This window comes from Taudactylus pleione, unplaced genomic scaffold (assembly GCF_031769625.1).
Source record: "Taudactylus pleione unplaced genomic scaffold, aTauple2 ptg000183l, whole genome shotgun sequence".
NCBI classification, from domain to species: domain Eukaryota; kingdom Metazoa; phylum Chordata; class Amphibia; order Anura; family Myobatrachidae; genus Taudactylus; species Taudactylus pleione.
In genome coordinates this window covers 10,611,893-10,627,203 of record NW_028284585.1, presented here as the reverse complement: position 1 = coordinate 10,627,203, position 15,311 = coordinate 10,611,893, and the positions used below count along the sequence as shown (strand labels likewise).

Genomic DNA, 15,311 nt, shown 5'->3' with positions numbered 1-15,311 from the left:
TGTCCCACACAGGAAAAAAAATACACTGTCCCACACAGGAAAAAATAAATACAATGGCCCACACAGAAAAAAAAATACACTGTCCCACACAGGAAAAAATAAATACATTGGCCCACACAGAAAAAAAAATACATCTTAGCCCCCACATAAAACAAACACATTGGCCCCAAAAGAAAAAAAAAACACATACTGTACATTAGCCCCCACAGAAAAAAATAATAAAAACATTAGCCCCCACAGAAAAAAATAAAATACAATGGCCGACACAGAATAGAATAAAACACATTGGCCTCAATAGGAAAAAATAACACACTGGCCCCCACAGAAAACAGACACATTGACCCCTACAGAAAACATACATTGGCTCCCACAAGAAAAAAATCTTGAAAAGCCTGTGGTCTTTAATAGTTCACAAATGAGTTGGACATTACATAGGGTCAGGACAGAGAACCACATTCCCCTTTTTTGATAATAGTGGCCTATTTTTAATTTTTATTATTATTAATATCTTCACTATTTCCCAAAAGATATACCCTCGTAATTATCATACTGGCAAACACATGTATTTATGTCTTTGTGTCCATGTTACGTTATGTCTATCCTTATCTGCACATAGCAGTGTACATTCCTGGCAATACTATATTACTTTCCCTTCATCAAAATGGCCACCAACATATCAGAAAGGAGCCTCTTTATGGGAAGGGCAAATATCCCTTATCTAAGATGGCCACTGCTGCCTCACAATCCGGATGACTTAAATAGAGCCCCAGCTGGATAGACTGACATCTGTTATCCTGAGGAAGCCTGAAGGCGAAACGCGTTGATCACAGACAAGTCGATCCTGACACCAGCTGCTCGAGTAGCGTGCGCTTCTCGCGGCTCACGTAGGAAGTCTGCCGGCAGACACACCAGCCTCACGGGACTTGGAAGGACCCCATCTGGAGAGAGATTACACCTGAATTATACAAAGGACTACACCAGGAAGACGGAGGTAACTACCCACTCCACCTAGGTGTTTAAGACTTTACCTTCTGTCCTTATTGGACAAGTGCCAGGAATATTCCTACGGCACTGACCATACTGCAGTAATACCAATCGAATTGCTCCAGACTGAGCCCAGGACTGTTATAGAGTGCAGGGCAAGTAAAACGCTAACAGTGTATTACTCTGCACAACACACACAGTTTTTTATGTTGTTATATGTCTACATGTGATGTCCGTTTGTCAGTATATGCCAATACCGGTATTAGTGCCTTTTAACCACCCTTTATATGGCATATAAATGATTTATAATATCTATTCAATAAAACAGTATTTTAAATAGATTACTCCAATCTCAGTGTTTTATTTATGTAGATTTCCATATTTATTTGATTCATGGTTATCATTTATTGTGGGGACCTATTCATGGTAATTGTTAAAATACATATCGCATACCAATTTTATCTCATTTACCACTAGCTGTAAGCTATATTGTGGTGACCAATTCATCTATATTTTGACTTGTTTATTAACTGTTGTTCTAGATCAACTCAGCAACAGACTTTATTTACTAAAGTAATATACACCATTTACATATCTTTCATCTGATTTATTGAGGTGTTATATGCGCTGGATGTTCCTTTCCTTTTTATGCTGATGTAATCACCCAGAGACTAGAGGGGACGCCTGAATAAGGATGTCATTAAAAATGTAATTAAATAAATAATAATGATAAATAAATAATAGAAACAAATAATAATAAGAATAAAGGATGTAATTAAAAATGTCAGTAAATGTGGATGTCATTAAAAATTACCTTAATAAAGGCCATTTTTAATGACATCCACAGGTTTTGCTGGGCTTACCCGGGGGCAGTGGAAGTGGGGTCTTAGATAGGAAAATTCCTGGTAAAAAATCCTGGGTCAGACCCGGGATTTTAGTGGAAAAGGGGTAGTTGTGGATTTTTCTGTTCTATATGATTGTTTAAGGGGAGAAGTTTGGGGATTTTTAGTTGCTGCTAGACAGTTTAACCACCTCTTTGTTCCAGTTCCAATCCCTCTCATCCAATTTGTTGAGTGTGTCTGGCAGTAAAGAACGGTTTGTGTCTTGTTAATGTTTAGTTTAGGTTTAGTGGATGCACTCTCCTTCTCATGATATGATAGATAGTAGGCCAATTATTCTGACCGGGAAATGGCTTCATCACCTGAACGGGTGGGTTCTCTTTTTGGGAGAGTTGAACATCAATGTTTGATTTGTGTGGTTGATTGTGTTGGTCATGTCCATTCTTTAAAACTGAATTTAAAATTATGAATTGGTCAATAAAACATGACCGTATTTTGAAATGCCAAAACTGTTGTCTGTGTCTTTATTTTATTATTATTACACTTTGGTTAATTTGTATGGCTAACTTACAACATGTGAGACAAAGCATAAACCCACTAACGGTGTGTACTGTGCAATCTGTTAATCATTTTTGATTGTGATTTCTCCACATTTCATTTTCGACCAGTGGATCGGCAGATCTGGTCTAAACAGGCATCGGTGAAATGGCCACCTGATGTACAGGGCCCTTAAATCCCTTAGTCTGACTCAGTCATTATCTTTTCAACAAGTATCCACGCTGTACAATTAAGCAATAAGCAGCTTGTGGCTTGTCATATGCTGGGTACACACTGGACAATATATAGTTCATATAGCCATGATATCTAACTAAATATTGTCCCAAACCTCGGCTGGTGTGCTATATACTTTATCTGTGAACCACCTCATTCACAGATGTATCGTGTCGGCTGTGCAACACAGTAGATTCGATATATGTGAAAGACATATCGTGCACAACTGCTTGTGTGTACGTCTGACTAACCAATCCATATGCTGGCTGCAGGAACCTGCAACAATGACATCACAACTGGTTCCTGTGGTCAGACAAATAGGCATATAGGGCGGCCGATTTGTATACTAAGTGTGTATGCTCATATAGTTTGTGCAGAACACTGACCAAATCATTAGATCGGTCGGCCCTCGTGCGGCCGACCAATCCATCGTTCAGGTGTATACCCCACTTTACTTTAAAGTGACCTATTTTGTTTCTCACATGTCTGTCTGTGACCTGCAGCCTGTACCAGAATCCTCTCTTTTCTCTTAATTTGGTCAAGTGGTTTCTGATATTAGGCGAGGACTAGAATCCAAGGGGTATAAAGTGCAGGTTTATAAAAGTGAAGATGTTTCCCATAGCAACCTATCAGATACTTATCATTTATTTAGCACCTTCTAAAAGATACTATTGATAATCTGATTAGTTGCTATGGGCAACATCTCCACTTATATAAACCCGCATTTTAGTAACTATACCCCCCAGTCTCCTTGTGGGAATTCCGATTAAGACCATGGAGAATATTGGAGCCTATTGGCCAAATGTAATAGTCCACGATTTGCAGGAGCCAGCACAAATTTGGCGAGATAGTCACTAGATTTAAAGCAGCAATTAGCTTAAAGGCAAAAACCAAAACATTTTGGTGTGAATAGGTTAGATTCCAATGAGGAACACTTGGGAATTGCAGTTTTTATCACTGTAACTATGTTTCTCAAGGACTATAATACAGCATACTTTTAGACTGTATACACTTACCTTTTGTTCCTTATACTTGTGCATGGCATTGCAAGCACATGAAATGACTAGCAATTTAGCAAGCTTATGAAAGGTCAATCTGTGGCCTCTCTTACAGCAGTATAAAGGTTTGTATGAGTAATGATTTCTATATACAATTAAATTGGTCACAGATGTTATCCAAACTTTACATTAAATTGGAAAACTCATAAACAATCAAACCTGAGTAGCAAAGCTTGCAAGCCTCTGAGCACAGTTTTTTTAACCTTTAGATCACCCACACAAATGCAACCTGGTTAGCTAATGTCTAAAGATTATTGCCATGTGAAATGAATAAACAAATGCTGGTGGTCAGATCCCAGTTCTGTAGCAGACGGGTTTAGGTGTTAAAATTGTAGCAATAATAAGACAACAGCAAATAAACGTCACAATACCAATACAGAAGTGTATTTTCCAACCAATGTCTGTCAATGTTTCAGTTCAGAACATGATCCAGGAGCCCTGAAGTGTTACCAACTTCTCCTGGGAACAAAGTGTTACCCTTTGATCCTCATAATCCATTGTAAATAAAGATGACTAATTGCATTTCCTCATAGTAGGTACTCAGCTATAGATAATACTGGTCATCTCTAGATTGGACTACGGTAACCTCCTCCTATCTGGCCTCCCCAAATCCCATCTCTCTTCTCTCCAGTCTGTCCTCAATGCTGCTGCTCGGCTCATCTTCCTCTCCAAACGCTCTACATCTGCCTCCCCTATCCTACAAGCCCTACACTGGCTCCCCTTCCCTTTCAGAATCCAAATCAAGGTTTTCACACTCACTTACAAAGCCCTCACCCATTCCTCTCCCATTTACATTTCTGATCTCATCTCCCTTAACTCTTCGGTCCGCCCTCTTTGTTCACTCAATACAAGCCGCCTTTCATGCCAATTGATTACTTCCTCCCACCTCCAAGTTTTTGCCCGTGCTGCTCCCCGCCTTTGGAACTCCCTCCCCATCAGACTCTGCACCTCTCTACAATCATTCAAACAAGCTCTCAAGACCCACTACTTCATTAAAGCCTTCCAGCTCTCATCTCCTATACTGAACCCAGTAGAATATGACTATGAAACATCTTGGTGTGCAGTTGTAGTGTGCATAATAGTAAAATAAGGACATAAAATAACAAAACAGTGTGTCACAGAATCCCTATATAATAATATTATAAGCCTATCTGATAAAGTGTCCCCTTTATAGGAATGAGACAGCACTGTGAACATGAACTGACTTGCAGTGTAAAAGGAAGAAATAAAAAAACAAAAAACAAAGAGCTATCTAAAATGAGGCTTACTCTAAGGCACTAAGTAAAAAACTGATGTCCGGTGGTGGTGGGAGGGGTTAAGAGGGGGCAGGGCTTCAGACTTAACTATTTAGTGCCTATATGTGGCGAATCCTCTGCTGATTGTCAAAATATGTTCCCCCAGATCAGATGATATAGGAAGGTGTAAATTTGCTTCGGCGCACGCGCTACATGCTACAACTCACTATTTGTGTACATACAGAAATGCGTCTGAGACAGAATCAGACCCCAAATGTAGATCTGCATGAACCTGCTAGCCTTGGTGTCAATGGGGCCCCACAAATCATCATCCTCAAAGAGGATTGTCTCAAAGTGTTCATGAGTAAAGGGGATATTCCTGAACTGCCATGTACATTTGTACACTTTTTCTGTGCCTCTAGTGCAATTGGAGTCAAGAGACCATACAACTTGGCCTGCATATAATAAACTGGGATGTAGCCATGTGACCGGCGGCCGCAAGGCCGGCGGTCACAATCGTACAGCGGGATGCCGGCTAGGGATTTATGATAGGCATCGAAATACAGCAGCCTATCATAATCCTGATGCCGGAATGCCGAGGACGACATCCCGAATGAAGGTAAGTCTGGGGCGCCCTTAGCGTTAGCCGCGGGGGGATGGGTTAGGATTACGGAGTCCAGCGGGGTTAGGGTTAGGGGAGGAGATTAGGGTTAGGCACCCCTAGGGGAGACGGTTTGGGTTAGGCACCCCCAGGGAGAGATTAGGGTTAGGCACTAGGGTGGGAGGTTAGGGTTTAGGCACCACTAAGGGAGGGTTAGGGTACTTACCTGCCTCTGTCGGGATCTTGATCCTGTCGGGCATCCGCTGTCGGGATTTGAACCAGTGGCTAAACAGTTTCCTAATAAACTATGTAAATCACTAAGCACATATTACAGTAAAATAAAATTTAGTTCATTTATAGCATCTGGGAAGCAGCTATCATCTTGCTGGTTTATTAAACTTTGACCTGAGATCCCACTACTAGCTTTCCATTGAGCTACTGGAATCCTGGCCATTTGAAAGCTAATCAGGAACTGTCTCTCTCCCATTTCATCTTCTAGTGTTCATTTCACATGGCATTCTTGATTGAAGAACCCATCTAAGTATAGAAAAGAAAAAAAACATTGTAATGAGTGCAATCTAGTGATTTAAACAAACTTGTTATCCTTAAAAGAAATAGCTGACATACAGTATGACATATTAAAAAGATTTTTTTATTGCCAATGGATTATATACTGTATCACATATCATATCAGTTCATTTTAAAGTAAAACAACCATTTCAAAGTTTCATTTTAATATCATAGAGCTTTTCCACTTTAAAAAGTTTATTGCATTCACAAACAGACTCTGATGCCAGCTACTTTGTACAGAACTACACTGGCAGTCAACTTACAAAGGACTTTCAGCATTGCCCAGACCCACCCTTGCTAGGCATTTTGCTGACCATTGCACTAATGCTTTACACATATCTTATGTTGCCAGCAATTTCTCAAAGTCCACCACATTGTGAGCCACAGTTCTCAGTCCTTTCATTTAATAGACCCCCTATTGTAAATTGTAGACCCACTATTGTCATTCTGATATTTTGCAGCCTTTACTCTGTACCTTTCCCTGTGGATATTCACCTTCTCTGAAGTTGTGTGTTGGACTTCCAACGTCACCTTCTCAATTTCTTCAAGCCACATTCCTTGTCTGAAAGCTAAACTGCAACATTATATAATGAACAGTGCAGTATATATATATATATATATATATATATATATATATATATAAAGCTACATAAATAACTTAGATAACCAAATCACACACAAACAGAACACCAAAGAATTTATCTTTGACCTTGGAGGTGTGGGGTGGTGATAGGTACTACATTCACACTTAGGGTCATATTCAATTAGCCGCAAAAAGTCCGAAATATATCTTGAGTGACGTCATTTCGTCAATATTCAATACCAAAGACTTTTCGCCGGTGCGGAAACTCAATGCAATGGGACCTGCGAAAAAGGTGTCGAAAAAATTTACAGAATTGGGGTTTTGGGGTGCAAAGTTGCTGGAACCCCCCTGCACCCTTGGGGCAGTTCCCCAAAGGTAAACTGTGTCAAAAAAAGTTTAAAAAAGTCTTTAGATCACTCCAAAAAAAGTACTTTCGGTTTCGGGGCGATAAATTGCAAAGTTGGGAACAAACTTAAAAACCAGCGAAATAGACTCCAGTGGGGGTCCCCAAGTATGCCCCAGGTGTTTTTAAGTTTGCAAGTGCTTGCGGCAGGTGGATTTTTAAAGATTTTTAAAAGTACACTTTAGCAACTTAAAAATATGCGAGCACCCATTTCAGGTACCCCAAATTTGCTGGGACTTCTTATTTTGAGCCAAAAAAACTGGTAAATTCTATTCTTCACCACTTCTCCAAAGACACGAAATACCAGCTATTCAGAGCATTTAGGTACCCCAAATACCTTCAGCAGGGCTATTCGGGGGTATCTAGAGTGATCTCCGATGTCAGTGCATCTTTTGGGGAGTGTCAGGCTGATTTCCCCAAATCTGACACTACTTTTCGCCTGTTACAGTTTCGCCGGCTTCCGTTTTTGCTGATTTCTAATTGAATACGGCAAAAAGCGGGCACACGCGCGATACTTTTCCGCTTTTAAAATCCGCAATGTAGGTGAAAAGTCCAGCATGCGAAAAGTAAGGGACTTTTCGCATCTAATTGAATATGCCCCGTAGCATCACCAATGGTGACACTGTATGGGTAGCTGTGCAAATAAGTATATTTATAATAACAACCCTTTCAGTGAAAGTATAAAGCTATACAAAAGATATACTACTGAAAATATCATAGGGAATGCAGTCAGAATGTTGACACCAAAATCTCAACATGGTTTGATTGTCACTGACATGATGTCGGCAGCCAGCATGTTGACACACAATTTTAGGGTTAGGGTTAGACTAGGGAAAGGATGCAATTAGGATTAAGGTTAGATTAAGTTTAGGCTACTGATAGGGTCAGGGTTAGGTTTACATTAAAAGTGAATAGGAAATCGCATTGTCGACATACCAACTGTTGGTATTCTGGCAATGTCGATATTATGTTGGTGTCGAAATTGTGAATGTCGGCATTTGTCTCCAATATTTTGAATAATGGCATTTCTACTGTGTCGACATTCTGGTGTTGACATTAGTTGTGTTAAAAAGGTGATCTAGAAACCTTGAATCTTTTATTTTTAATACATCATTATGAATGAATGCAATTTAAAATGCACTTATAATGTAAATTAATGTAAAGGGCAAATGTAACATTTTTTTAAATTTAAAGGTTCCATATATTCACTTTTTTCAAGTTAAGAGGAACTGTAGTGAGGTTAAAGATGCTGAAGAACAAATGTTACTATAGGCAGGTAGATTTACATGAAGATGATACTCTGAAAATATACCACAATAAGCTTTAGACAAAGCCAAACATCTAGAAAGAACGGATCATTTAGAACATAAAGCATCTGACACATGACATATGGTTTATGGTACAGCAAGTCTTGTATGTGTTTGCATAGTGCATGCTCCAGGACAGAGCACATGCAAGAACAGGTTGAACACACATTGGTTGTATCTACACTTGAGACTCTAGAGGTGTAAATCTGCTATAATGGTATGTTCTCATGTAGGTGAAGTTCAGGGAGAGTGTGTTGACAGAATTATGGGCTATGCAGACCTGGACATAAGTGTAAATAATCCTTTGGTACCATCTTCCAAAGTATTCGCACAAATGTATACTGTAGGCTACAGTACATTGGCTTTAGCTAAAAGAACTAAACTCTGAAAAGGAGGCTTCTGTCCTTCCTCTTCATAAATATATAAAACAGCTTTTTGGAGCTGTTTCCTATATTCATTAAGAGGAAGGACAGAAGCCTCCTTTGTGGGGCACCCTTACTGATCCCTGGAAGCACCACCAATACCATAAATCTACCCAGGGCCGGTGCTGGGTTTCAAGGCACCCTAGGCAAAGTTTCACACTACCACCTCAGTTTACCCCAGTACATGCACTGTAGTTACGCACCACATACCACCTCCTCCGCCAACATAAAACAGTATTTCCAACACATCCCTTCTGCGCATCTATGGATGCCAACACACTTAGCACAAAGAAACTGACTAACAGCAGAAGTACAAACAATGATGCCACCACAACGTCAATGATAATCACATATAAATAACAGGAGTAGTACTGCGCAGATGCTGTCCCGATGTTGGAATCTTTGGAAGTAGAATATATGGGGGTATATGTAATAGGTTGCGGACTGCAGGCATCAGCGAGTTCCGTGCAAGGCTGTACGATCTTTCAAAGTAGCAGTCACGGAACACTAGATTGATTTTGCCTTTTAAATGACTGTTACTTTAAAACATCGGGCAGTCTCGCACGGAAATTGCTGATGCCTGATGTCCGCAACCTATTACATGGTCTTATGATTTATTGATTGATTGTGTAATAATCCGTAGAAGTCATGTACTATTTAAAAGCTATAAAAAAAATCAGCACTGCCTAATAAATCTGTACGGTGGATTTATTATAATAAGCCCATCAATGTATTATTATTATTATACACTTTAAGGTACCTACACGATTTGCCCGATTTCAATGGATCGTGACAACAAATTGTGTAAAATGTGTCCTAATCGTGAGTCTCCACTCACGATGCGGATGCGCGTCCCCGCTGGTCGCACATCGCATCTTCAGATCTGCCGTGCTGTAGGGCAGATCTGACAATCTGGGACATGAAGCACTGAAAAAAAAGAAAGGATGCACGATGGATCATTTGTACATACACCAAATCGTGAGCAGGACTGATGGGGTGCTGCCAGGTGAGTTTCACGGGAATTCGTACACGATGTTGTATCGTGAGCACATCGCTATGTGTGTAGGCATCTTAAATTTGTATAGCTAAAGATAATGGACCTAAATCTGACGAATCTCTTTCCTTGGATGCAAATAACGAGTTTTACCATACAGTGCATGCTCAGATACGAATTTACACATTTTTGCATAACTACAGAGGTGATCCAAAGGATTTAAAACATTGGGCACAAAACACCAGGGGGTCTATGTACTAAGCAGTGATAAGAGACAGAGTGAAAAGTGATAAGGTGCCAGCCAATCAGCTCCCAACTGTCATCTCACAGGCTGTGTTTGAAAAATGACAGTTGGGAGCTGATTGGCTGGCACCTTATCACTTCCTTATCACTTTTCACTCTGTCTCTTATCACTGCTTAGTACATAGACCCCCAGATATTTTAAATCTGCATATGTATCAGAGACGCACTGATCATGCATCCCTTTGGTTACCGCTGGGGACGCAGACTGGATTGTGTGATCTATTTTTTGTGCTTTGCAGGTAAAAAGGAGGTATTAATTTGTGGTCAAGGGTAGGTTTGATTATTTTGGACAAACATACAACCCCCGTACTGTTGAAAAAAGTTAAAACACTTTTGTTTCTTCAATATTTAAAACATCTGCCCAGTGTGAGCAGTACACTTTGTAGCATAATTGTAGCCTACAAATATGTACTGTCTCATTTAGTACAATCATTACATGCACTTACTGTAACTTGACATGCAGTTTAAAGGCAGAATTGTAACACCAGCAATGTGTATGTACCAACTTTAAGCAGCTGTTATCTGGCTCCTCCCAACATATCACCAATCATGTGCACCTCTGCTCTGTATATAATGCAGTAAAGAGTAGGAAGAGGAGGAAGCCAAATGACAGCAGGACCAATCATGCTGAGAGAGGAAGAAGTTAAATGCAGCAGAGTGCTACAGTCCACTATGCACTTCCAAACTAGCAAGTAATTGACATATCATATAGGCCAGTGTGAGGCCTTCATCGCAGTCCTCACACCACACCTGCCCTCTCCACAGCACCCACTTAGCCTCGCCATGGCGTGCCTCCACTACCAGCAGCACTCATGGCCACCTTGCGCATTGCTCCCTTCCCCGGCGGTATTTTCAACCTGACGATGGCTGCGCAGAACGGCAGCACTGCTGCTGGCTATGCCTCCTTGTTTTCAGTCTTGTACTCCCCAAGGGAAGTGGAGGAAAGCTGCCGGGGAAGGGCGCTTGCATTGGTTTCACAGGAGACGTCAGCCGATGACGTCATTTCTTTGACAGCCCAGTCACTACAGACAGACCAGTGTAGGATGACAGGTCACAGTGGGGTCAGGTAGAGCAGCGGCTGAGGGCGGCTGATAAGACCCGCAGCCGCTGTCAATTGCAGTAAAAAAAAAAAAATTATTTGCTGAGGGGACTATACAGCACCCCCTTGTGGCCGGCGCTCTAGGCAGCTAATGGTAGCCCTGATTCTACCAATTCTAAAGTATTACCGTTCACATTTTATTACTTCTATACAGTATATACCCTTATAAAATGGTGTGGTATACTGAGACAGATTCCACCAACATGACTGGACACACTAGATCACATGCCGTGCATTATTTCCCAAAGATCACACACCTGAGCTCTGAAGTACATCATACTGTAATCTGAACCTCATCACAGAGCCACAGCTGTATCACTCCACAAATGTAAACCATAACATCTCACAGATACATTGCTCAGCATCACATCACTGCCTCACTGAAATACACATCTGTGACAAAAGAAACTATTTCAAGAAATGTCAAAATTACTTCAGTCCTCACAAAAGATTGACTGATACTTGAGCAGGACTACCTGAGCAGCCACTTCACAATCCAGCACGGCAAATGGTGAGTAGACATGCCAGCATTCACCCTTATCCAATAAATAAAGAGACGGATACAAATACACCTTGGCTAAAAGGTCACAGCTTTTATTTATCAAAAATTCACCTTACCGAGGTGGCCAGGAGACGCTGCATACTCAGTTCTAGTTGTCAAGCTGGAGACATACACGGGGAACAACTGCAACGCTCCCCCTAAAGACGCACTTACGTTGTGAAGGTCCCGCTTCCCTCCTGATCATAGTCCAAGCGCTTCCGTACAAAAGCGCTCTGGTTCCCTCATACGAGAAGGACAAAGTCGCCATAATACATCGAGGTCCAGCGCCCTCACAACACTCTCTTGCACCACAATAAAGCCACTGAGATGCAGCGTTCTCCCGCCAAAGCCAGACTTAGAAGGAGACTGTGCCGCCACCAACAAAGAAACTAACTAAACTAAAAGCAAGAAAATCCCTAAAAGCAAACCTAAACCCAAAGCCTTAAAACGCACCTCGTCTGAATGAAAAATCTGTCCGACTCCGAGCCCCAACAGCCATGCCTAACTACCAAGCCACCCACAGACAAGACATGCTCATTCACAGCCCTTTAAAACTGAATGCCTCGCTCTGTCCAAGGCCTTATGATCCCGTGTACCACGCCACACAAGACGTCGCACTATTTAAGACCATACAATGCGCACAATCGGCCAACAAATGTACCACATCCACCAGCCCCTTCAACCGAAAAATCAGCTCCAAACCCTCCAACTGACAAGATCATTCCCACCAGCAGGCAGGACCAACCAATTCAGGCATCACCCCATTCACGGCTGACTCAACCAACAGAGACTTCACGGATGCACACAGCAGGCCATGCACACCAATCCATGCCTGCTACCCAGCAATAAATTGGCACGGTTAGCCAAACTGTGTCATTCTGCTCAGAAAATATAGGAATGGCCAACTAACGAAACCCGCTTCTCTCCAGGATCTTCCATCGTAAGGAAAGAACACCTTAACCATGAGCCACCGCACCCAAACCAAGCCACACACAACAAAATTGAAAAACACAGCAACTGACTAGCAGGGATGCCAATGGGGAAAACATGTAACCTGAGTGAAGAAGAAAAACTAAAAAACCTTCCCCGTGTAGCAAGGTGGGCCAGATAATGGTCCCCGGGAGAAAAATGTAAAAATTCCTTCACATCCCCACTTATCGAATGCTATCCATTCGATAACTGGCGGGTAAGCAACGTTTTCGGGTTGGCGCAGGAAGCGCTACTAAAGCTTATTGCGGCACACATAAGATCTGCAAGCAGAGACCCCCACCTACCAAGTTACATGCAGAGCACCATATAAACCCCACTCAGCTAACTTCACTGAAGAACATTATTAAACTAAATTGAAGAGAGAAATAAAAATGGAAATATACTTACCACTGGGCCCAACCAAAGGGTGACACCCCACGTACAAGTAACGGGTGGCACAGAGCAAATAAAGGGATCCCCAGCTTCTGTAAGGTAAGCCACCTGCCTCTTCCCAATCGGACAGCCTGGAAAACCTAAGCCTGCGCAACATGTAGAAGCCCTTAACACAGTGCATTGAAACACCAAATTACATGCAAAGGAACCCAAGGAAAACAAAGCCTTGCTGAGTACTACAATTGACCAAATTGCAACTGAAAGGCCAAACTGAAAAGGACAACCACAAAATGGACAGAAGCCACCGATCATAACCCAAGTAACCTGCCCTAAAGCTGAAAGTCAAAGGGTCTGTGGGAGCTAGCACTGAAGGGAAAACCCCTCCGACAAACTGGAAAGGACTCGAAGAGCGGGAAAGGTAATGCAGGGCCATAAAGACCCTGCACCAAACAAAAGAAGGAGATTCCTGTCAGCGCTGCGACCACAGAAGCCATGAAGTGACCACGCTGGTAATACCCACATACAAAATGACAAAAAACATGCCCCTTGAAAACCCAATCCCCTGAAAGCCTTGCTCACACAAGGCCTGCCAGTCCCGCCAGGCCACCAAATAAATTCTGCAGAGATGCCGTCACAAACGCCCTCCGTGACGGCCTGCCAATACACTATACCAAGAGTAAGGTAACCCCACTGTAGGAATCACTGGAGACAGCAATGAAAAACGGACAAAAGAAAGCAAGATAAAGCATACGCAAAATGCAGCAAATACACCAGGCACACGACAGGCTCGGATTCGAATATCATCCCCAGCCAACGCATACCGAATGCCTCAACAGCCGAAAAGCTGAACCATCTGATTGCTAAAGGCGCACCAAGCCCAGAAAGTCACACCAGAAAAAAACCTTCCCCCCGCCGATTACTTAAACGATCGCTCTATACTGTAGGTCAAACGGTCAAACACCACAAACAAACGGAACCAATACCAACAACAAAAAAGTGCCAATAATAGCACGGTAGCTACTAAATTCAACTAGGGACCAGTACCAAGAGCGAAGGTCATCCCAAATGTAAGAAGTAAAACCGCATGTGGTGACACGGTCTGCTCACACCGAACCCATCCCCAACCAACTGGAGAACAACAACCTGCCCAGAGGGATGAAATGACAAGCACAAAATTGAACCTAGGAATGACTACTCTGTACACAGTATAAGCCTAATATGCCTAAAAACCACAGGCAACGGATGCAAAAAATAGACCATATCACCTGCGGAAAATGACAACAATCATGAATAGAAAATCTTTGTCTTATAATGTACACCGAAAACCTGAACTCTGAAAAGAGGAGGGAAGCACAAACATAGCTCCCCCTGGCCCTATAAAGAGAAATGTGGTATAAATAATGTGCAACATGGGACCGACAATGCCAGCGGAAATGCACTAGTGTAAAAGTAAGTGAAGTTCTCAAAATAGGGTCAGGAATGAAAAGATATCAACAAATGCACAACGAAACCAAATGGCGCATGCCTATGGATGGAAAGACAACAACCGGAATATCTAGCCTTGTAAACAAAATACCTGAACCAAAACTACAAATCAGCCACAAGACTTCAACAACCAATGAGAAAAACCACTCTGCAGGCTGGCTCTGGTACGACGTAATTAACAGGTAAAAACCGAAGGAACAAGGTAAATATTGAATAATCAAATACCACCCCAGGGCCTTAAAAAGGGGACCACCCATAAAGAATAAATAAAAGATTCTGCAAGGAGGGGGCAAGAGAAAATGGGCCCTAAAACCTACCCAACAAACTCAGTGGTGTGATACTTAGCCTGCACTCTCCAGAAATGACAAAGAGTCTGATCACATGCACAACCACCTCTTATATAAATAAACCTCTAACACATCCACAATTCCCTCCATTGGTCAGATAACCAACCACCTGACCAATAACTCTGCTAATCTACCTAGTAATAAGACTGTCAAGGCAGCCAATCAGCAAAAAAACCCAGGATTCTTATATATTTTCAAGCCAAACGGCTGTCGCCTGCTATTAAGCAATTCCTGCCAGTGAAATACACTGTTCAACACATTTTTATTTCCAAAGTGAACAACTCTTAAACTTACAGTAGTCATTAATGTTCAACTGTTTAAATAGCTTATTATGAATGTCCAACTCTTTTATTCACTTAAGGTGCCCATACTCGGTGCGATTTGTTTTTACACGATTTGGCCGTTTT

At 41.8% G+C, this 15,311-nt stretch overlaps 1 long non-coding RNA gene across 2 annotated transcripts in view; it reads right to left on the bottom strand.

The window, feature by feature from the left end:
* Nucleotides 1-400: 400 nt before the first annotated feature.
* LOC148519783 (uncharacterized) overlaps nt 401-15,311 on the bottom strand; it is a 47,407-nt gene continuing 32,496 nt past the window's right edge. The window contains exons 2-4 of one of the 2 annotated variants that reach the window (XR_015878909.1): nt 6,554-6,632; nt 5,894-6,025; nt 401-938 (exon numbers count right to left, since the gene is read on the bottom strand). This is a non-coding gene — a long non-coding RNA (uncharacterized LOC148519783). Of the gene's footprint in view, nt 6,026-6,553; nt 6,633-15,311 lie in introns of both variants that reach the window. The other variant, XR_015878908.1, reaches the window with a different exon arrangement.